Below are 23796 nucleotides of genomic sequence, written 5' to 3'. Positions count from 1 at the left end.
TAAGCACATGGAACAAAAGAAATCCAAAAGCTCTGCACCATCAGCAAGGGAAGGAAGGAAAACCTACTGCATCCTTCATTCTGCCCACTGCCAGGGGCCATTAATGAAGTTCTACTCTGCATTAACCAGCATTTCAGGGGAACAATTATTTATTAAGGGTATGGACAATAGCATTGATTGTTACAAGTTTGATTGATTAAACAGACAAATTGGCACAGTTTCTCCCTCCCTGCCTGCCATATGTTTCTTCTTAAACATCTGGCAAAGTCTTTGTTTTTCCTTGAGTAACCTAACAGGTGTTGCACCAAATCCTTAATGCTTCAGTTTTCCCATTGGAAGCAGATGGGTGGAGGAGACACAAGAATACTGCATTTCCAACATCTCTCCTTCCTTCTTCTCTGCGGTGGCCTCACTAATAGCCTGAGTTTAAAAACAGCAGAGAGAATTTCAGATTCATCATTAAAGTGATCTTTTGACGTGGAGAAGACTTTACCTCGAGACAAGGAAGTCAGACCTCGTTCCACTGATGCACTTTCCCCGTTCCTTTTCACAGCACAAAGGATACAAAAACAAAGACTTTTACATCAGCCCTTCACACTGCTGTCATTAAAAATGTGTAACATTCTTTCTCCCATCTGAAGGGGGTTATTCGAACCTTGTTCCTGGGTCTCTACAAGTGCCACAGCCAAGCTCTCGCTTGAAGTCCTGTGTTGGGCACTGCACCAAATTTGTAATTCAAGCTGAAAGCACAGAAACACAGGTGCCTAACACTGAGAGGGCACTCTTTATTTTGAAAAAATGCAGCACCACTTTAGCTAATTAGGTCTTATCTGTTTAAAGCTACAGGATAGTTTGATAACAATTAGGAAGGACTCCCAACAGGCTGCTGGGATCAAAGGCCCTTTCTGCTACGACGTTTAACAAGGAAATTAACACTTTTGCCAAGTAATTTGCACATGCTGCCAAAGTTGTTTTAACTTGCTGTAATATTTTAGCTTTAAATATGTACCTGCAGAGATGCTGCTTTAATTCAAGTGTTCTGTGTGCCAGCTACAGGCTCCCTACCACACCACCAGTTCCCATTTACTGCTGGAGGGGAGCTTTCCCCAACAGGATAACTCAAGTGCTTGTGTCTAGTCACTTCAAGAGATAAAAAAAGGAAACCAAGAGAAAGGAGTTTGGAGGCAAAAATTCCCTCACCATTTTCTTATTCATGAAAACTAAGTATTTCCAAAAGACTACCTGTGGTATCTCAATCCTTAATGTCACAAGAACTAATAAGAACTGTGATGCCAAGATGCCATGCAGGCTTGGAAAAGTCCAACTGGACTCTTCTGAAGGGTTTTTAATATTTGAGACCAGGAAGCAATCACAGCTCCACAGAGCTGTAATGATGAATGGCTGAGGGACAGTGAATATAATGAGGGGAAAAAACCAAATTGAACAGCTGTATTTCATAAAGAAACAATAAAACCATGCATAGCAGTTTTTCTTTTTTAATTCAGTGCAATGTTTAAAGAGACATTCTGATACCCAGTAAATTATGCTCACATATCCTCTGCTGATTACTCTTTAATAAGATCAAGCTTCCAGCAGAGTGGGGTACTTGTCTCCTGGTTCCCAGGGATGCAGGGCTGAGCAGCAGCACTCCCAGCTGGGCCCTGGTGTTCCTTTATTTGAGTCCATCATGCTGCACCCTGGCAGAGCCACCCTGCTGCACCCTGAACCACAGGCACTGCCCTTTGTGCTGCTAAGCAAACTGCAGGATTGATCCCTGAAGGAAGCCTTTCCCCAGCTGCTGCTGTGCAGAGATGATTCATTCATTCAGCATTACTCAGCTCAGGTTAACAGCCAAGCAGCCAGAGTTTATTCAGTGCGCCAGCTCAAAGCCAAAATTACATTTATTTCTTAAAGTAAATCAAGAGCAGACCAAACTAAGAGAGACAACAGGACGGTGGCTAAAGCCAAGCAGTGAAATTTGGAGGACAGCCTGACACTGCTTTACCTCAATTTCCTTCCATAAGGAGGGCAGGGATGGCTTTCCTTGGGCGATGATGGCCAAGGGTGAACACATCAATGGCCTCCAGCCTTCACCATCACCTCACCCATGGCTACAGCACCATCCACCCAGCTCCTGACCAGGCAGTCTAGACAAAGTTTTCAGCTACCCCTAGATCCCAATTGGAACTGGTCCTATTTCACTGAAACATTCCATCAGTGACCCTGTGGCACCAAGAGCCCTGAGCTGGCAGCTCAGGAGAGCAACTTCTGCAGCACATCAGCTCAAAAAGAGAAGATGAAGTGCCATCCTTGGATCTGGAGGCAAAGGGAAAGCTGTTTTTAAATCTGGAACCACTAAATACAGACTCTCACCATGCAAATATACCACTTTCATGGACTAAACACTGGCAAAAAGCACTTTATTCTTACCAGCACTTGCTTTGCTCTCTTTAGTACCTCAGCCACAGCAGTCAGTGACCCACTGCAGCCCTGAGCAGAACCAGCCAGGTCACACAAGAACCAGTGAGTCAGGAGACACTCCCTGTGTCAGAGCCCTGGGCTGGAGCTGCAGAGGTGCAACCAGCACAGAACCACATCCTGCCCTGCAGCAAACCCCACCACAGCCCTGCTGCCAGCTCCCAAAGCCACCTCCAGCCCTTCAAAGAAAGCTTCAAGCTCTCTGCTGCTTTTAAATAGGGCTCATAAAGAGCACCAGGTTCTCAAGTTTTTAATCACATAAGCTTTGTGAATTTATTAGCACGACAGCAGACAGCATCAGACAGCATGAGAAAAGGAATTAAGAGTATTTGCAATCCTTTTGCAACTTCTGTTCAAATGTTCATCGTTACATGCCAAGAGACTCACAGGGCTCAGCTTTACCTTGTTACAGGAGCCACTGTGCCCTCAAATCAAAGGCTAAAGGCTTAAATCAAAATCAGAGTGTTAGGTGCTATAAAAAGGCTGGCGAACAAAAAAAAGCTTCTGACAAGTTCTAAGCAGACACAGCCAGCAAAGAATAAGGAGACACCAGTAGCTGTCACGTACTTCTCATTTAACCTCAGGCAAATTGTTTACTTTTTGCCTCAATTTCCTATCTCTAAAATCTAACTGATAATGCTGACTGCAGTCAGAGCTCCCAGGTTCCAAGCCTTAGCCAATACACTCAATTTCTAAAAATGAAAAATAACATTTCAGTCAAGTAGCTATTCATATTTTTGGATACAAAAGTATCTGCTGATTAGTCGGGGTAACTCTTGAACTGTAAACCAGCGTTTTATTAGAACAATTTTCTCCCTGAAGTTAATTATTAAACTGGACACATTAACTGAAAGCAATATCTTATTTCAGAAGTAATATTTAATATTGCATATGAAGTGCAGGTACCTTCCCCAATCCTTAACTACAGCAGCATCTCTGACAAAACCAGAGCACACCAATCTGCTGTTATACTGGAAAAGCTGCATTCTAGATTTGGCTCAATACACACATCAGGAGACAGAGACTCCAATCACCAGAAACCTCACTCTTCAGATGGCTGGTTGGATTTGTGAGAGTGAAGAGCTTTTTCTGGCTCATACATGTAGTAAGTGAAGTATAGCCAGGAAATTACTCACTTTTGAGGACAGGTCTTTTTTAACCCAAGCCAGAGAAGGTCTGGAGCTTTATTTCAGATGACAAGCAATTAAAACCCAAACCAACCCTTCCCCAACAGCTCCAAGAAGCCAACCCCAGAGCATGGTAACTGGAGCCAGTTTTGCAAGATACCTTCTGAAAGGTGGAAATTTGGCTATGTTCCCAATGTAAATTTTTCCCAGGTGCTCACATGAAAACTGCAAGCACAGTGAGACAGGTGCCCCCCACCTTTGCAGAAACAGGTTGTCTCCAACCCCTTGTACAGAAACAATTTAGTAAATTCACTCTACTTCAGTTTTGTCTCACTTCACTCACACAGTTCCCAACAGTTGCTGTGTTACAGAAAACATCTCCTGTAGCCCTTCAAAATTAAGGATGTTGTTAATGTTGTGCAGGTGTTAATTACTGGCATGGCCAGCACAGGCCCAGATAACACCACCACAGGGCAGACACACACAGGTCACCTGCTGCAGTGGTCACAGAGCAAAGATTAGAGTCAGGCAGAATAGGACAAAGGTTTTCCAAAGTCAGTTTGATTGACTTTCTCTTTAAAACCCCTGGCTTAACACCAATGTTGGAAATAGCTTGGATTAACACAGCAGAACTGTTCAATCAGGTACTGATGGTACCAAAAAAGCCACCAGAAACATTAGCTAAGAGTAAGAAGATAAACTTCTGGGAAATAAATCAAATTTATTTCCTCAGAAGGCTCCTTTCCATTTCCAACAAAAATAATTCACAGGGTAAGGAACACTCAGGTGCAGCCAAGTCTCACTGACTTCCCAAACCTGCTGGTAGAGATTGAGGACTCAGATTCAGCAGCAGGATCTACCAGCACAAGAGTCTGACCCTCACCTTCCACTGACTGGGAAAGGGGGAAGCCACACAGAAAACAGACTTGAAGAACAAAAAGGCAATGGGGGAGGATCCTTCTAGCATCCCAATCAGCTCAAACCCTTCCCTGCTGGACCTCCGCACCATTGGAGACAAGTGCCCTGGTGCTGCTCCAAGAAATAAAAGGAAGTTTTGTGAGTATGTGGGGGCAGGCAATGCAGTGAAGTGAAAAGCTGTTGTTGTGAGCCCTGGTGGACCCCTCAGCCTTCCCATTTGTGCCAGAAAAAGTAAGAGTTTAGACAAGCAGGCTTGGCGTGGTCATTAATCACGATCAGCAGCAGAGCAGGTTCCACACCAGAGGGACGACCAGGGAGGCAGAAGGGGAATTTCATTTGGAAAGAAAGGGACTGCCCAGACCACAAAAGGCAAGCAATGAGATACAAGGCAACAGGAGTAATTGAAATACAAGTGTCAAGTGAAAAAGAAAGCTTGAAACACGAAGCCCAACAGAAAGCATAAAAGCACATTTTGAGCAGGCAAGACCACACAATTGTGCTCAAGGACTGCACACCTTGTTTTCTGCTTGATACAGAAGCACACAATGCATCCCCACGTTTGACCTGTGCAGTATTACTTTAAAACTGCTCCCACCAGTTAATTCTACAGCCAGAATCTCACCAGCCAGTTCTAATCCTTTTAAATGGTGGGGGATTTCTGCTGATCTTCTATATCTAGGGATCAAACCAGCAATGCAGAAACAGAAAGAGGAAAAAAATGAGTTTAGTTTGATTTAGCACTGGGATATTTTGTATTGAGCAATGAAGTAAATGTGACATAGCTTTAAAATAAAATCCATAACGCTCTTCACTGCAAGCAACTTGGGAAGCCTCCTCTAAGCATTAATAGGAGCCAAAGGATCTTATTTTACAAAACTTTCCTTTTATGTTTTCCCAGCTCAGGCTTACGTGAGCTTAGGAAATCCCTGCCAGAGCCTTGGATAAAAGGTCTCATTTTCACACCATTTTCCACCTAAAAATGGTGCTAGAACACAAACCCATTCTGCTTCTACTGACAGCTCTGAACACCTCAGAAAGGGGAGCTCTGATATAAAGAACACAATGCTGCCTGCCCAGGACTGAGGCAGGCTGCAAAGGGGCAGGTTCCAGCATTGGCAGTGGAGTTTCATTGTGGATATTTTAGCTCCAGATGCAGCAGAAACAACCCCAAGACTCCCCCCTTAAAATACTTCCAGATCTGTCAGTAACTTCTAGAGTGACTGGGCTTTTTTTTGCACAGATCTCCTGTGCACTGAAATGTCAAAATTGAAAATAATTGAGACCACATGAAATAAGTTGGATTTAATAACAACTGTCAAGAGAACAAAATTAATAGTCTTCCATTTCCACACTTCTATAACGAAAACTTTAATTTCTGGAAGAGCAGAGCCTCCCTGGTGTATCTGATCTGCTTCATTAGTTGCCAGTTTGGAATCGATGCCATCAGCCCATGGCAGGTTCTGTTATTTAAAGATGTGAATCAACAGAGCAGCCAATGGGGCTGCTGAAGAACTCCAAGATCCCAGGCACAGGAAAACACACATTAAAGTGCAACTTGACACACTTGTCTCGTGGGGCCTTTGGGTATTGCTGGTGAGGCAAGCCTGGCTGCAGCTGGACTTTGCCCAATTGCCAAGTCACTGCTGAGATTTACTGACACTGCACACTGCACTCACTCTGATTTACAAACACTGCTCAGCAAGTTTGGGGATACACTTTTAAGTAATTACACAACCCCATAGACTCAATCTGAAATTCAGCTCCACAGTCCAAACAAGTTGTTGGTTTTTTTTAATGATATCATTCCAAGATTATGAGGACTTTGATGCAATTCAGCTGTGGGGGACAGCATGCCAGCAAAGCACATCTGTCACTAACAAAAATAACAAAATGGAGCCTGGGTAAGGCCTACCTGTACTACTGCATCATCTTCCACTCATTCCTACCAAGTTAGGCTATTAATAGCACCACCAATGCAACAATAAACTAAATACTTCTAATAGCCATACTATAAAGTTTACCTAACAAGCAACAAACTGTGCAAGGGCAGCTATTATACCAGAGCAGCAGAAAAAAGCTTTAGAAAACACACATATTGCTGTGCTACTCACTCTCATGTTTTTTGCAACTAACAGAGCTTCATTCATCACCAAAGTCATCCTCATGGTGATTTGGGAAGCTCCCTCTCCCTCTTTGAGGGAACAGCACAGAAGACTGCAAAAACACAGTGGACCAAGGCATGGGAGGGGACAATCAAAACCTAAGTGTTTTTAACATGGGCTAAGTCAAAGCTCTGAGCCATGGGGCCATCAGGGAGCTGCAGCAGCCAAAATCACACCCCTGAGATATCTGGCAGAAATACAAACACTGAGGATGTCATTCAGAAGCAGCAAACTTTCGTGCACGCCACTGCGGTTGGAGTCAAGAGAGCTTGGCATGTCTAACCTTGGGGAAAGGGCACATTCCTCACCTGCTGTCCCCTCTAACCCCAGCTGTGGGAACTGGGAGCAACAACACAAGGGAACAGGGATGTGCCTTCAGAGGAGGAGGTGGCAATGGCACATTGCAATGTGAAGTCTTTCCCTGCACTCAGCTCACACTGCAGACTGTCACACACAACCTAACACCACCTGAATTTGAAATCAATTTCTCATTTGCAGCTCTCCTCTGACATTTCAAATTCTTATTTTTTCATCATGTGAAAAAGGCCAGTAATTGCATGAGGGAAATTCCTTGACTGTGGGCATGGCAGAGAAATCAATTAAAATGTTCTAGTTTCATTTAGGGAAAAAGGGTCATTCTGCTTTAACCACCTTAGCACAGGAGTGGATGCAGAAACCAAAGCAAACCCAGCAGGACAGATCACTGCCATTAGGAAATGCTGACAGCACAATGCAGCTGCCATCCAAAGCACTCCTAACTGAAATTTCTTTTCTTGTGAGGAGGTTTGGTAGCACACAAATCAACAAAACATAACATTCTGCATCCATAAGAAATTTCTTTTGCATCTCCCAGCCGAGTTCCCAAGTCCCCCCATCAGACTGATTCATACACAGTAAAGCTAAACAGACTGAGAATTATGCCTGGCAATTTCACTTCCTTCCCAGTTTCCATCCCTTACGATATTCTTACTTCACTAGAAATACCACGTCTCTCAGGCATGCTTCTACCAATTTAGCTTCTTCCCCATAAACAGCAGGCAAAGAAGCACATTCACCCCCACCTGAAAGCAGAAATATGCTGCAAGAGCTGCTGGTAGTGGGGTCTCGTTTGGTTTATGTGCACATGTGTAACCAAGCCACAAACAAGAGAGAGGGTTTGAACCTCTGGGAAGCCCTTCACATTGCTTTGGAAAACTACACACTGAGGAGTTGAAGCACAACCCCTGCACTTTGGGGTTAATCATCTTTCATTCCTTTTTGTCCATCACCTTTGCTGTGCAGACCCTCGGGGCACAGCTCTTGGGGCTGTTGAGCAAAACAGGACCCGGTCGAGCAGGATTTAGCACAGCACTAACCTCACTGAGATCTCCCACAGCAACTAAACACTCCAGTATTTATTTATCCACTTAAATGTACATTTTGAGCCAGCATCTGCTTTAAGAGATATACACATATGCAAGTCAGCAGCAGGAAATTGGGTCTTCTGGGAGATCATTATCTCTCGGTGCTGGCAGAGAGAGGATCCCTTTGAGAAAAGCACCAGATCCTACAGCATCATGCCAAGCCCTGATGATGCTGGTGATGCACCTACAAGAGGTGCCTCATTCCACCTGCACAGCTGTGATGAGCAGTAAGCAATGCCTGCTGCCCCCAGTCACATGTGAACACCTCCTCCTCCTCCCCACGCTGCAAACCCAGGACTCATCTGTGAGGAAACAGCTCCCTTCTCTCCCACTGCTTTGGATACAGGAACTGACTCATCTGTAGGGGGGTTTACCCCCCCCTTTTTCCTCATTCCAATGCAAATATGAAAAATAATAGTCTTCGTTTCAATATTTAATCATATGCTTCATTTAATAATGAGTCCAAGAATAATTTAATCCTGGCTATCAGCATAAAAGAGATATTGTTCTTTTCGCTTGATTATGTACTAAAATAAAACCCCCTCTGCTCTCCAACTTCTCACAGGCCAGAATCCTGCTCCTTCTAACTTATATTATAAACACAAATTACTTGATAGATTTGATTGCACACACAACACCTTGACCTGCATTTGGAAAGGGACACAGGATGCTTCTCCCAGCAATTCCACCTGCCTAATTACAAATGCTGCCGTCTCCCCTGAATGAACAAACTCGCTTATGAAACAGAGAGGGAGCTGACATTTCATGGCACATCGCCTCGTGCCTCACTGAAGAAAAACACATCACGTGCCACAGATTTCTGGAAGCATCACCACTCCCTTATGGTACATGATCTCTTGCCAGGAATAAATAGGACAGAGTCCAGCACTGGAATCACATAACATTTGGCTCGCACATCATTTTTCTGTTACTGTGCATTATTATACCAAAGGCACTGCTCAGGTACTGGCCACTCTGGAAAAATCTCATCAGCTATGAAAAACCTGGACTTAAGTATGAGGTGATTAATAATCTGGAACGTCTTGCTTAGATACCCAGTGAAAACTTGAGAAGAGCCCAAACCTCTGAAGAGGACAAGTGCTTTTGCATTTTACCTTTATGTGATTTAAATGATCCCCAAAACGTGCTCCTTCGAGGACAAATGGTGCCTGTTCTCTATGTATTTGTTAATGCTTTAGAAATGGTCTCCAAATATTTTAAGCATCTATAAAGCACAATAATGAAAATGCTGCTGTTTTGCATTAAATATTTTAACAAAAAAAAATTACTTCTATCTTGGCAATATTCACACACTTAAACTCTCTGCTTTGTTTTTCTCTAAAGACCTTTAACTTCAGCTCCTCCATCTTTTTCCACCTAAAACATTTCTGCTCAGTATTACATGTGTGCACTCCCACTCTTAAATCCTCCTTCCTCCTGTTTCTCATCGTGCATACTTCCTTTGGAAACATTAAGTAGGATTTATCACTTCTTTCTGGAAAAAGAAAGTGTTTAAAATTTGAATACAAGTCCTTCAGAGATAAAGCATCCCAGGTTAAATTTAATGATGTCCAGGGGAATACTATGCAAGTGATGAGCTGCCTGCTAATATGTCAGTGCTTTAGGGAAGAAAAATATCAATTAAATTTCATAGCATGCAACTACATACTGACCTTGAAAGCTATTTGTAACTTAGTTTAAACTTGAAAATTCAAAGTCTAAGTCAGAACTTCTGCCCTAATTGGTTTTAACATCACTGAAGAAAGGCACAGCTCTGTAGAGACTACAGAAGTACTAAGAGAATCAATCTGGAGAAAAGAAGAATTCCCCCAAATCCTATTAAGTGTTTAACCATGACATTTGTGTGTGCATCTGGTCTCCTCCTGCCAGTCCCGGGTTTTGGCCATTGCTTCAAGAGATACTGATGGTTCTTTTTTCTTTCAGCCTTCTGATAATGCTGAAATAACCCAACAGTGATGACAGCCCAGTCTGCCAGCTCCACAGCAGCATCCCCCCAGTGCCTAAGTGAGAATTTCTCTGACTGAGCAGTTTACTACCAAGAGAACAATCCAGCAGCAAGGGCCACACAGGAGAAAGAAATCTGCTATTACCAACTGCTCCACCATTTAAAGGGAACCCAAAAGGGAAATCTCTCACCTGCAACCAGACTTCATTTTAAAGCCTCTCCCACAGCAGTGCCCGTTCATAAGCAAGCTACAATTCACACTGTGCCACATATTCCACTGCAATTCTAATGGCAGGGGGTAGCTTGGGGGGGTTTTCAATTATTATTTTTATCTGACCTAGCTTCTCAGTCTGAAATTGCACCATCAGGAAGAAATGACAGTAGAATATGCACCTGTCTTTCCTACTACAGAGTTCAAGCAAAGAAAAAATCCCATATACTTATTCAGAATAAACAAACTTAATTTCATCAAATATGTGTAAGCTGCATTTCCAAGCCACCAAACAGAAAAAAGCAAAAGGAAGGAATTGTGTATTTACCAAATATGTCTAGAAAAGCCCAGCTCCTTCCAGCTACAATCCAACTTGCCTTCTGTAGAAGTTTCCAGAGCACAGGCAGCAACAGCAAGACATAACACACGTGTCATTAGAGGACAGCCAAGCAAGTCTTCTCACTCAATTCTTCTGGACTTTGTATTAGCAACAAAGGATTTTGAAATTCTTCCAATGTTCTTGGGAAGTTGAATTAAAATGTGTGATGCCTGAGCTGATGAAAAGGCACAATGGTGAAACAGCACAGCTCCTTCCTCCTCAGCTAACAGCCTTATTCTGGCCAGAGTGAGGTGGGGTCCATTTATTTACCCTGAGACTGGTGAGAACACCTGGTCCTGACACCAGCTCAGGTGAGCAGGCAGGCACAGCCATTAGCCCTATCAGTTAACCCTTGTGTCAGGGGGGTTTTCTTCCACTGCAGCGAGTGGAATGTAAAATCCTGCACAATTAACGAGTTGTCCAAGTCAGCTCTGAAACCCAGAGCTCTCTGAGATCCAGCCCAACTGATTCTGAAGTTAAAAAACATAAGAAAATAAAGGGGTTGTTCTGCTCAGGGCTCACAAACCCATTTATGTGAGACACTGCATGCCAGCTCAGCCTGTAGTTTAACAAACCTCTACCTGCAACTTTCCTAGCACCAGACTGTGGTGAATTCTGCAGCAGCCTGGGGCACCTGGGGCATCCACATCCCATCAGACCCACAGCTATATACACAAAAATACACACACAGCTCTTTCCTCTGCTTTGAAACATCCTGCAGAAGCCAAAACATGAACTCCTCCTGCAGAACAGCCTGGGCTCTGTGTAACATATGAGGTTCCTTCACCATGAAATTTGCTCTCAGACTTCTTAAAGTCTGAGTAATTATTTGAAGAGCAAAAGACAAATCAGACAGCTCCTAGCATCGCGTTAAGGATCCCAGGAGCAACAGAGCAGCTCTTTATTCATGGAGTGTGAGCACCAGGGCTCAGCTCAGAGGGAAGCCTGTGAGCAGACAGAGCAGGAACCCATTAGACTGAAAAGAAATGCCAGAAATCCGCACCAGAGGCTGAGGCAGATCCTCCTGGAGCACCAGTCCAGTCCAGCCCCAGCTCCTGCAGCCCTCAGAGGGCTGTATCTTCCCTAACTCTCTGTGTAAAGGGATCAAATGAGATGCTGAGGCTCAATGACACAGCCCGAAGGGAATTAAGGCCTGGCACATCCCTGCTTAGAGGGGATAGAGATAAACCTGCAGAGAACTCCTACCTAGAGCAAAGCCAACGGGCAAAGCCACCACACAGCTTTTGGGCTGCTGCAGCACTTGGGGAACATTTTGTGTGAGCAGACACCCAGCAGGGCTCTCCTCGGAGTCACCCTTTGCTCCCAGGGTATTTCCCTGCATCATTCAGGCTGTGGCCATGGAACAGCAGGAACACACCTACTGTCACACAGGTATTCCTGCCAGAAGTCCCTGGTGGCAGCACCTGGAGTCCAGCCTTGCTGAGCCTCCAAGGTGGGGCTGCACCAGCTGTAAAACAAGAGGGGAAAGTGGGAAACGGGCAGAGGAGGGGGATGCTAAGCTCTAACAAGCCCAAGATGAGCTATGTTTGTGGCAAAAACTTCTACAATACAGCATCTGATCACCTAGAGCTTTCACTTCAGGATTGTTTCCACTCTGGCTCAGGAAGTAATGTGGCTTTGCTACACTGCTGGGCCATTAGCCTCCATGGAGAGCTCATTCCCTCATGGCCCAAAACTGGTATCAGGAGGGAATTTCACACCCTCCCCAAGGCACCCATCAAATTGTGCAGCAAAAACAAAGGCCTCCCTGCAGCAGGAATCCAGTAAATTACAGGCAGGGTTTTTTTACACAGCTGGTTGTCTCTGGGATCAAACATTGGCATCTCAAAGGGGACATTTCTTTGGAGACTACTTAAACCCTTTGGAAGGGCTTTGGTTCAGGATATCCAGGCTGTCCTCAACCTTAGAAGGTTGGTGGTAACAGCCTCGGGTATTTTTCATTTTTCCATACCTTACACAGCCCAGGAGGGGACAGACCCAGACCCTGCTCCTCAGCAGCACATAAGAAGCACTTTCACCTCAGTAATAAAACATTTAAAGTCTGGGTGCTTCTAAAACACATATTCAAGTTCCAACCCCCTTCCCTAATTTGCCCAATCACATTATCAGTTTTACCACAACAGGAAAAAAACCCCACAAAAACAAAAACCCCTTTGAGCATTTCATAACTGGGTGGGGGTTTAGTATCACTAAAGCCTCTCACTGGTTTTCAATACAGCTTTATTTTAAGAAAGCATCTATTATATGAAGCTTGGGCTTTGGCAGGCAGAGCAGAAGCCTGGCCAGAGCAGAGAAGGAGGACAATACTCAAAGTGCACTATTATTGTGTCACTTTTTCATATTTCTTAATACCAACTTAGTGAAAAAGTTTACTACTTACTGGAAGTTACTTAGCATATGACTTCTACATTATTCTGCAGCCATGGTACAGCCTCTCCCTTTCTATCCTCCTACACAGACTTAGTAGAAACATTTTCTAGCAGTTGATCTGAGCCAGCTATTTAGTTTTTGCTTGGCAATATTTTCAACTAGAGGCAGGTCCAGCCTCCAGGAAAACAAGTTATGCAGCAAGAGGGTGGGACACTATCAGAGAACACATAATAAAGTAAATACTAAGTATGACCCATGAAAGGAAAACTAAGAGATATTGTTTCCACAATATTGTAAATTAAATCATTGACACTGATGTAAAATGTGACATTCCTTGTGTGCTGTTCTTCATTCATTGGCCATAGAGGTGGAAGGCCAGAGGCAGGTCCAGAAAAAATTACATTGTGAAGGGTCAACAGCAAACCCAGCCATGACCCAACATCCAAACAGCAGCCCAGGAGGATTAAGGAAAAGATCCTCAACCCAGCTCATAAACCTTCCACTGAAGTCATGGAGTAAGAAAAACATCACAGCCTTTTTTCTTCTGCTGCACTCAGGGTTCAATGGACCTAAAGCAGCTCCTCCATCAACCAGGGTCCTGCTGCTATGGATGAAGAGATATGGCTGTGCATTTATTGATTAACTTCCACCCAGCATTTTCCAGTTGCCTGAGAATCAATTTAATATCATTGCTGAAAGCAATGAGGATAAAAAAGCTGGATAGGTACCTTTGATCTACACAGTTTTACCAGGCACCAGCAGCTAAAGCATTGCTGAGACTCTCCTTAAGACATTTTCCCCTCCTTGGAATTATTTTGCAGTTCATTCAATAAAGCAGCAAAATAATTTCCTGACAAACTAGGAAATGACTGTTGGACTGAATTCAAGAACTTCAGAAAATATCAGAAACAGAGATTTAACAGAAAGTGCTTGGATCCCACTGACCTTACAGACAAGTCAGGCTGTCATTTCCTCAGCCATCAAACCCAACCCGCCCAAAGACCGGTGGCAGGGAAATAATCCCCACTGTGAGTCACATCCCACTGCCTTCCACCTCAGACACTTCCAAATGCAAGCCTGAAGGAGTCACACACACAAAAACCTCATCCACCAAGACCTTGCCATAACACTTTGCTGCAAGAACGATGCAATTGGTAGAAAGCCTATTTAAAAGTCTGAGTTGGGCAGGGAAGTCTCCACGGAGTAGGTGGGCAGAGGAATCACACCTCCAAGTTCAACCTGCCATGGCAGACAAGTTCCTTCAAGTCCATGCCCACACTCTCCCCTGTGGGAGCAGGAACAGCAGCTCACCCACCCAGACTGCAGGATCCCAGGGAGAAGCTGCCCCATCTCCAGCAGCACAGCTGCAGACAAAGCTGCACCTCCCTGCCCCAGCCCAGCACCCTCTGCTTCCCCAAACACAAAACTGTACCACCCATGGGCAGTGCAGGGCCCTCCACAAACAGCCCAAAACCAACACCAGGCAAGTTCCTCAATTATTAATGGTCCCTATTGCTTCTCCAGAACACACACCATTGACACCAAGAGAAAACCCCAACAAAAAATGAAATAAAACCCCCAAGATCCTAAGCAGTTGAAGCTTTATTTTACCCGCTGCAAATTAAAAACAACTGCTCCTACTTATTTCAGCTGTAGCAGCTCACTCTCCATCTACTTTTGACTCCTAAAAGTGCCCAGACAAAGCAGTGCACCAGTGCTGCTCTGAGTTTAAGATTGCCTGATTATTATCAATTATTATAATTGATTATAATCAATTACTACCATAATTGATTGAGGTTATTGTTTTGCTGTCAGACACATCCATCTCTACAGCTACCACATGTAGGCCTCAAGCCATGGAACCCAAAAAAAGCTCGAGTTCATTGGGGTTCACTGCTCTGGGAGTGCTGCTGGAGGAATGAGGGAAGGCGCTCTCAGAGAACACACAACCTCACTGTGTTTTCCTGCCAGCAAACTGCACCATTTCCTAAAGTCTTCATTCCACCCTGAAAAGGCCCAGGAGTGCTTTGAGCAGTGGCCAGCAGAAAGGCTCCCCTCTGCTCCAAGGAGTGGGTGAAGCTCCCTAAAGGGAATGAGAAGATGACACAGACTCATTTATAATACTGCAGGATGGTTTATTCCTCCCCAGAGATTAACTGCAGTGCATGGCAAACTGATCTATTTTTTTTTTTTTTAAGAAGGCAAACCACATTCAAAGGTGTCACTCCCTGAAGGCTGCACTATGGACTTTGTGCAGGAGGATGGGGAAACTCCTGACTCAGCCCAGATGAGAGATGGGATCTGGTACAACACACATACATGGGGACAACAGGCAGCTGGGCTGCCCTGTCACAGTCTGGGGTCAGCTGTCACAGGGACACTGTGCTGGCCCATTCAAACATTGGCTAAACCAAATTCTTGTCTTTTTGTCTCACTGGCAAAGTTTATATCAGCAGCAGTGAAATGGGAGTCATTCCAACAACTTACCAGAAAATCTAGGGTCTTGTGAATAAGAAATTAACTAAAAGCATTGCTGTACAGTTTTCTTGCAGATTTTAGGGGGTTTTGGCTAGCAAAATGTTAGTAGAATTTAAATTTTAAAATGACTCCAGCATTAGCCTTGATCTTGCAGAGAGCCACAGCATGTTTCCAAGTATTTCCCCCAACATCCCATGGGACTTCCCATTTCCTTAACTGTAAACATGTGAGAAGTCTCTGCACAACTGAACTAAAAGGAGTACATCTGCTTTCTCAACAGTTACACTTGCCTATTAAAATTTAAACTCGGTTCCTAAGTAGGTGAATATTTGTGTGCCCAGTCAGGTGCATTAGATTCCCTTGCAAGCCCTTCTTTCTGGTCAGATGCTCCAAGAGGAACAAATGCAGCTGCTGGGAACTGCTCAGCAAATTGGTTTTTTCCAGAAATACACACCAACTATTTCCATCCAGAAATTCAATGTTTCCTTTAAGAGATGAGGAGGAAATAATTCAAGATTTTTTTTTTTCCCAGAAGTAAAAATCAATCATTTCAATATTTAAATTCTCAAGCTGGTGTTTAGTCCCACCATTTGTGGGGTGGGATACATTTGAATTAAGTGAACCAACTCAGTGAGTTGCTGCTACCTGGAAACTCATCTCTGGGACAGGTATGTCCATTGAAGGAAACACCAATAGATCATTTACTCTCTGCCCTTCCTTCCCTTAGTTTTCAACCAAAGCAGTTTAAATGTAATGTTTGCATCAAACAAGTGTAGCTCTACCAACATCTATGTGGCCATAGTCAAGCAGGAGCCTCCAGGATTTAAAGGGTGTCATTCTCAAGGTGAGAATTCCTAACCTTAGGAAAAATGCACATTAGAATCTCAGCACTAACATGAAGAGGACACTGTACAAACACTCAGGGTTCTGAAATCTCAGAACCTCTGCTGAAGCTGAAATCTCAGCTGGGATCTCACCCAGACCAGTCACCAAGCCCACCTCAGCAGTGCAGTGACCACCCAGTGACAAAAAGGAGATAATTTGAAACACCAGTTTTGCAGGAAGATGGTCATTACTGATTCTCACAGCTAGGGAGACAAAGAGAATAATTTGAGCCAAATACATGCTTAATTTTTCCCCCACTGAGATAAGATTACAATAGGCTTCCAATCTTTAGCTGCTCTCTTTTGTGAGTTGCACATATGTGCTTTTTATTAGCCTTGGGCTTTGCAATTAGATGGATTTTCAGTTACTCCCAGAAATGCTGCAGGATGACTGAGCTGCAGCTAATCTTTGCATCTCACTAAATGGGAATATGAAAAATGCAGTGGGGCTGGCCAGCACTACAGCCAATGCATCTCAATTCTGCACTTCCACACAGAAACACAGGAATGCTTTATTTCACAGCTGAACTCTTACACAGGCACCAAAAAGGCAACCACAGCAGAAGGAGAAAACTAGTTATAATCATTGATTTGTAGGGAGGAGAAGGAAAATAACACAGACATTGCCTGCCAGGAGATGACCAATTTTCCAATAGTTCTGCCACACAGAAACTCTGCAGAGATGTGAGCTTCCTTTTTTATTTTTTTCACTTCAAAACCATTACAGCAAAACAGAAGATTACAGCTGCAACAAGCTATCCCTTAACTCTAATTAGAAAGTATTTGTTGTCTGGATTTAAAACTTCCCAACGTGGTGTTAATGAACTGTAACACTGTAGCAAAAGGTATTAATAAACATGCCAGACTGTGGGTTAGATAACAGATCTCTGCTCCCAGTTCAGAGGATGCTGGTGGGGGAATTTTCTCTGCTGCTGCTTCAGGGCAGAAACTGTAAAACAGGGAATTCAAGTATTTAAAGTGGAAGACTTAGGGAAACTATTTACCTTGCAAAATTATATTTAAACATCTACTCCATATTCTGTTTTGAGAGAAGTAAGTTTCTTCTAATCTACAAACGAACACAAATTATGTTTTGGGGTTTTTTTCCCTCCTGGGATGAAAACAAGCAATAGAGCAATTGACAGGAAAGAGAACACAAAACAGTTTTTAAATTGTTTGGTTTTTTGTTGTTGTTGCTTGTGTGTGGTTGGGTTTGTTTGCTTGTATTTGAAAGGGGGGTTGGTTATTTCTCTTGTGGAGTTGATTTTTTAGTGTGACTTTTATCTCCTTTTAAGATTCCAGAGAGAAGCAAACAAAAAGTGACTTTGAAAGTCACAGAGGCTGAGGGGCAGTGTCACCCTGATTTTTAAAGATTTTCTAAGCCTTCTGATGTTTATATTTTTTGTAACAATTTTTTTCACACACTTTATGTAAATAACTCGTTTTGCATTCTGTTATAGAAGAGGAGAAATTTGATAGACTGTTGGATTGTCCAGTGTCATCGGAGAGGTGACACTTTCACCCTCCAATCCACTGTCACTTTTGGAAATCTATAAATGTTGGAGTCAGAAGAATAAAAGTCCCTTTTTTACCTTGGAGATTGCAGTGTCTGCATCATTTTATTTCATGTCCTAGAGCAACAGGGCAGCAGCAGCAGCAGAGGATGCACAGAGGGAAAGGAAGGGGCTCTTTCCACCCACCAGCAAATACATTTTCCATCCTCCAGCAGATCTCCCTATTGTTTTCTAAGGAATTCCTGTATTTATCTTCCATCAGGGCCTTTCACTCATCTCCAAGCCTTCCCTGTGATCAAACCCCGGCATTACAGGACATGATCTGTTTAATGCGCTGTGTGCCTGCTGATGCAGCCGTGCCAGCCCAGCTCCCTGCACCTCTGCAGCAGCTCCTGCTGCCTCTGCCAGAGCTCTGCTGGCCCAGCTCACGGCACTGGCCCAGCCTGGCTGTGCCTGTGCAGTTTTCTCTTGCCCTGCTCTGAAATACAAGCAGCACTCCCTGTGCCAGGAGCAGCACAATGGGCATACTCAGACCCTCAGCAATGTGCAACAGCCACTGAGCTGCTGGAGGTTATTTCACCAGCCCAGCACCAGAGAAGTCCTCCAAACATCTATGCAAAAGGAAAAGAAGGGGAAAAAACCAGGAGAGGGAAAAAGGAAAACCATTTACTGGTCAGTGAATCCGAGCTGTAACCTGACCCTGGCTGCATCTTGCCACCAACAGCATTAACTACAAGCAGCTTCCATTCAGCAGCTCCTGCCAAAAATAAACAGTGCTGGCTTTCCTGGCTGCTTGCTTGGGTTTGCTCTCAATGTTTTTCTTCTTGCTTCTTCTGGCTAATTGGGATACGCTACGTTTCCTTCAAGTAGTTTCTTAGTTTCTACTCATTGCATTACTAAAATTGGAGCAGTTTCTCACAGTACAGAATGAAAATAAAAGCTGTTTGATCAAAGATGGCCACAGCAGGCAGCCTGGTGTTTTAGGGGAGATGGAAGGAGGGATATGAGGGGGTAGAACAGGTACACAGGGTGCTCTAAAGGTCTTACACCAATACATTTACTTCATGGGAAAAAATCTCCAGCAACCAACAGCACACACACTGGACCTGGTCTGAGCTGCAGCAGGCAAAAGGATTTAATAACCACCACGGCAAAGTAAGAATTGAGAAAGACATGACCAGTGCTAAAGAGTATTTAGGAAACACCAACAATAAACCCAACTGATTTAAGCTTTTGGAAAAGCTTGCTTATACAAAACCTCCTTTCTTGCTTCCTCTAGACCCAGCAATGCAAGCAAACAAAAGAGGAAAGAGCAGTTTTGTCAGGCTAAACAGCATGTTTCTGACCCAGCCACTGAAAAATTAGTTCAAAGGCCCTTTAAAACTCCTATTTTAATATGCTGTAAGTAGCACTCTCTGCCTTCTAATTTGTTCAGCTCTTTGAAACACCTAATTTCCTCTGCACTGTCACTGCACAGCACTCTGAAGCCTCATGGAGCCCTGCCACTTGATTCAACACCAACAGTCACGTTTCAATAGGCAATTCCACTTGAAAGGTTACAAATGAAGAGAAAAAAGATGTCTTCAAACCAGAGAATGCAATGCAACACCATTTATTTATATCCAATCCTCCTTTCTGTTGCTGGCTACTGTAGGCAGGCACAAGAGAAGGGGTGGTTTAAAACTCAATAATTAATTCTAAGTGGTTTCAAAATGGCTAGAGATTTAAGGTAGACAAGATGCAACACTGGAATTAGAGTCAAGCTGCTGTGCTCTTTGCTCTGTTCTGGAATGCACTGTTTACTCTGGCACCACACGAAATACATAATTGATTTCTCAAGGAAAAGAAATGAGAAAAAACAGCCCCATAAGCCTCATTATTCTATAAAACAAAAGTAAAAGGGCGTGTTCCAAGCCAAATCACAATTGTATTTCAGTAGGGTAGGAGAATTGGAACAGAATCATAATTTCATATTTATTAAAATTCATTTACTACAATTGCCATCAACAGGACCCCCAGGCTGCTAACAAGAATCTCCCTAGAGTCAGAAGCATCAACTTCCACAAGCATATTCAGATTTAAAGAAAAATTAAATTAAAAATAAATTTAATAATATTACTTTGGAGAACATTTATCATTCTCGACTATGGGGATTTTTGAGTTGTGGGGATTTTTTTTTTCTCCTTCCTAAACTTTCTTATTAAGATTTTGTGAAATTATAATGAAACTTGACAATAAACCACACGGCGCCTAAGTACACTCCCAAATTAGTCAGTTGGTAATTGCACCAGATACACAGCAACTATTTGTGCATCCTCAGAGAGCAAGTGCTGCTCTTCTTCCCAAGGCCAAGCAGGATTCCAGGGGGTTTCAGAACATCCCTGAGACAGAGCAAAACACCAGGGGCAAGAAATGCACTCATGGCTGGACAAAAAGAGCACTTTGGGGACTCCCAAAGCCATCAAACCCACTGGGCCCCTCCAGACCCAGCAGAGGAAGGGCAGCTCATGAGGAAGGTGAGGGACCCACCTGTGCTGCACCCCACAAACTGGCCCAATTTTGCACACACAAAACAAGAAAAATCAGTGTTTGTAGCTCAGCTGAGCCTCAGCACTACAAAGTGAGCCAAGGCCTTCAAACATTCAAATAAAAAAAGAAAGATCTGTGAAAATTAAGCCAAAGAAACGCCACCAAAAACCCTACGACAGCAAATTAAAAACCAAACAAAACCCACAAATAAATGCAATTAAAGCAGAGAGCAACTACAATGCTAGCAAAGGGGAGGGGTCATGAGGAGAGGGACTTGTCACAGTCTTCATCTTTTTCATATGTTCAGGAATAATTATTAAAGGCAGAACACAATGAGATCCAATTTGTCACACAACACCTGCAATCAACTGAGCGAAAAAAAACTACATAAATAAAACTCCAATCCAAAAAACACACTATTTTACTCATACATTGAAAAGTATACTTCATGATTGTTTAATTAAAGTCATTTTTAGCTCTGCATGGCTGCAATCACCAAACATTGTCTCCCTGTCAGCATTTGAGGGGCTAACATACTGTTGCCAACAATTAGCACAAATCTGGCTGACATTGTTTTCTCTAAAAATAAACCATGCATGTTAAGTAGCTTGAGAACAAACATGAAAACAAGATTTTAGGATAACATTTTTCTTCTCAGTGGAAACACAGTAGTGCAGGAAGCCCAAGTAATTACTTCAGGATCTAGTCAAGCCACCACCACACCTCTGCTGCTGGCAAAGCACCACCAGGATATTTATTGGGGGTTCTGAACACCTGTGATTAACAAACCTTTCTAAACAGAGGGAAAGGATTAGGACCAGTGTCTTGGCCAAAATCCCAATTTTCTTTCTTTTACAGCAATGGTCTGAGCATGGGCATCACGGCAACAGAAGAGAGTGCAAGAAAACAGTCTTTAAAGTTGTTTTCTCTTGGAAAAGTGACTTGTCTCCTAACTGGAGCCATCAAGAAGAACAACACAAACAACACCACAAGCATGCAAGTCACTGGGCTGGGGAAGGCAGAGTCATCTGAATTAGGAGCAGCTGAGAAGCAAGCATGCAAACACTTCCAAGGGCAGCTTTGTTCACTGCCCATCTTCAATTTTGGGACCCAGCAGCTCACCCAGAGCACGCTCCACCCCAGATGTGGTTGCCCAACAAAGATGGTTAAACGTGACTCAGAGAACAGAGATGACTCTAATCCTCCTGAAGAAATATGGTATTTAAATACAGACTGAAACTGGCCAAAAGGGAAGAAAACAGTTTCTTATTGCTGTTTGCAGCCAGGACTGTTCAAACTCCTGCACTGTCCATAAAAATCATGAACCTACTGCAAGGACTGGAAGCAGATAAATATTCCAGTTTTGAAGCCAACACATCTTTCCTGTGCTTGCATGACACAGGGATTAGAAGTAAAAGTGGCTTTGGGTGACAGAGCAATAGGCAGGGGTCTCATCCATACTCTGACTATTCCCTCTCACACTAAGTTACACTCTGCCATTACAAAACTAATGCTGGAAACCCTTAACCAGACTGAAGAAGTTAACATATTCTACTCAGTAGATAGCAAGTCTATGACTACTTATTTTATACCCTGTTCTCATCTCTGAAGGCTTTTATTCTCCAGAGCAAATTAATCAGGCAGCTTGCATTATATGTTCTTTCTCCAGGCCTGGCTCCTCTAGGCATCTCTATTGATCTTCACTCAGCAAGCCATTAGCAGGAGGTTTTGAAAATTTGCTGGTTTTACAGTTCCCAGAGAAAGCCAAGTCCAATTTAGGGGGATTGCCAGGTTGAGATCTGAGAGCTCAGTCCTTCAGGGGAAAGATCACCATTTCTCAAAACACTCAACAACACTCAAATCCTGCTCTGCTGTTCACTCACATGTGCCTGTGCTTCTACTGCTCAGTGCTGCTGTCTGCTAAAGGAAGGCTTTTACAGATGGCCAAGGAGAACAGAATTCAGAGAGAACAGACAAGTACCACATGCCTAGAGTAAGCAAATAAGCCAGGGGAAAAACAGCCTATGAGATTGATGCAGAAAAAACAAGAGGAGAAAGATATAGACAGAGGGGTAGGAAGGTGACAACTTTTAATATATAACTGTAAGCTTTTGGACAAATTATTTTTCCCTTTGACCCCAAAAGGTCATCTCTTCAATATACCTCTCCTGGGTTCCCATTTCCTCTCTAGTCCAATAAAGTCATAGTGGCAAAGAAAATTGGTGCAACTGCAATGTATTTTTGCCACATTTTTCATCGTGTGTGTGAGACGACCTTTGTTCCTTCTTTTATAAGTTGTTTTCCCTAGACATGCATGAAAGCAACCCAAACTAAGCCTGCTCACCCATCCTTCCTATTAAATATCATAGGAGACCCTGCCTGAGTGCTGAGCCCAGCAGGAGCCAGGCAGGCAGAGGGAAGTGCTGGCTGTCCCCAGGGCTCCCTGCACCACATGCGTGTGCACACTGCAACTCTGTTGTGCCAAGTCTCCAGCTGACTTTCACACTGTGCAGACATTATCCCCTGGCAAACAATGGGGCTCATTCTCCCACCCCTTCCTGCTGTACACTGTGTGTCCCCATGAATCCAGAGAGCACAAATGCCAGCCTGGGATAACGTTCTCTGCTCACAGTCTTCACCCAAAGCCAGGCTCACTGCTTGACCCAGGCTGCATGAGCTGAGCCTGGCTGGGCATCCTCACATTGCTAAAGGGAACAAAGTGGTGGAATGAGAAAAAAGAAGTTTCTGCAACAAAAAACCCCTCAGTTTTAGACCTGAACTGGCCCAAAGTTCAGGGATGTAGAGATTTAAATCAACAAGAAAATGTATTTTAAATTATTTGCCCTTAGTGACATCTAGAATATCACACTAAAAACAACCTGGATGTGTAATACCAGTGCCAACTGCTCCGCTCTTTCCCCCATACAGCACTGTATTGTATCCCAGCCCGGACTGCTGTTCTGAAGAGCGCATGATTTTAAAACACCAACTCAAATTTGAGGTTTGATTCCTTTACAGCTGCTGCAAGAGCAGCAGGAGGGGCAGAGCTGTGTAACCAAGCTGGCCAAGCCCAGCAGCACAGCCGTGCCCCAGCCCACCTGACCTCTCATGGCACAGGAAACCAGGCCAGAACCCGACTTGCTTCTAGCACTAAGAACACATTGAGGACAGATCTGCTCATCTACAGCCCAGCCTGAGGGACAGCAGCCACCAGGGAACCACTCCTCTCTCCTTGGCTTGCTGCACCTCACAGAGCTCCACACGAACAATTGCCTGGCACTGTGCTGCTGCTGGGAAAGCTGGCCAGGAGCTTCCCTGGAGCTCCAGAACTCCAGGACCAGCTCCACTTCCATTCT

The sequence above is a fragment of the Geospiza fortis genome, unplaced genomic scaffold (assembly GCF_000277835.1).
Source record: "Geospiza fortis unplaced genomic scaffold, GeoFor_1.0 scaffold408, whole genome shotgun sequence".
Lineage (NCBI taxonomy): Eukaryota > Metazoa > Chordata > Aves > Passeriformes > Thraupidae > Geospiza > Geospiza fortis.
This window is presented reverse-complemented; position numbering follows the sequence as displayed.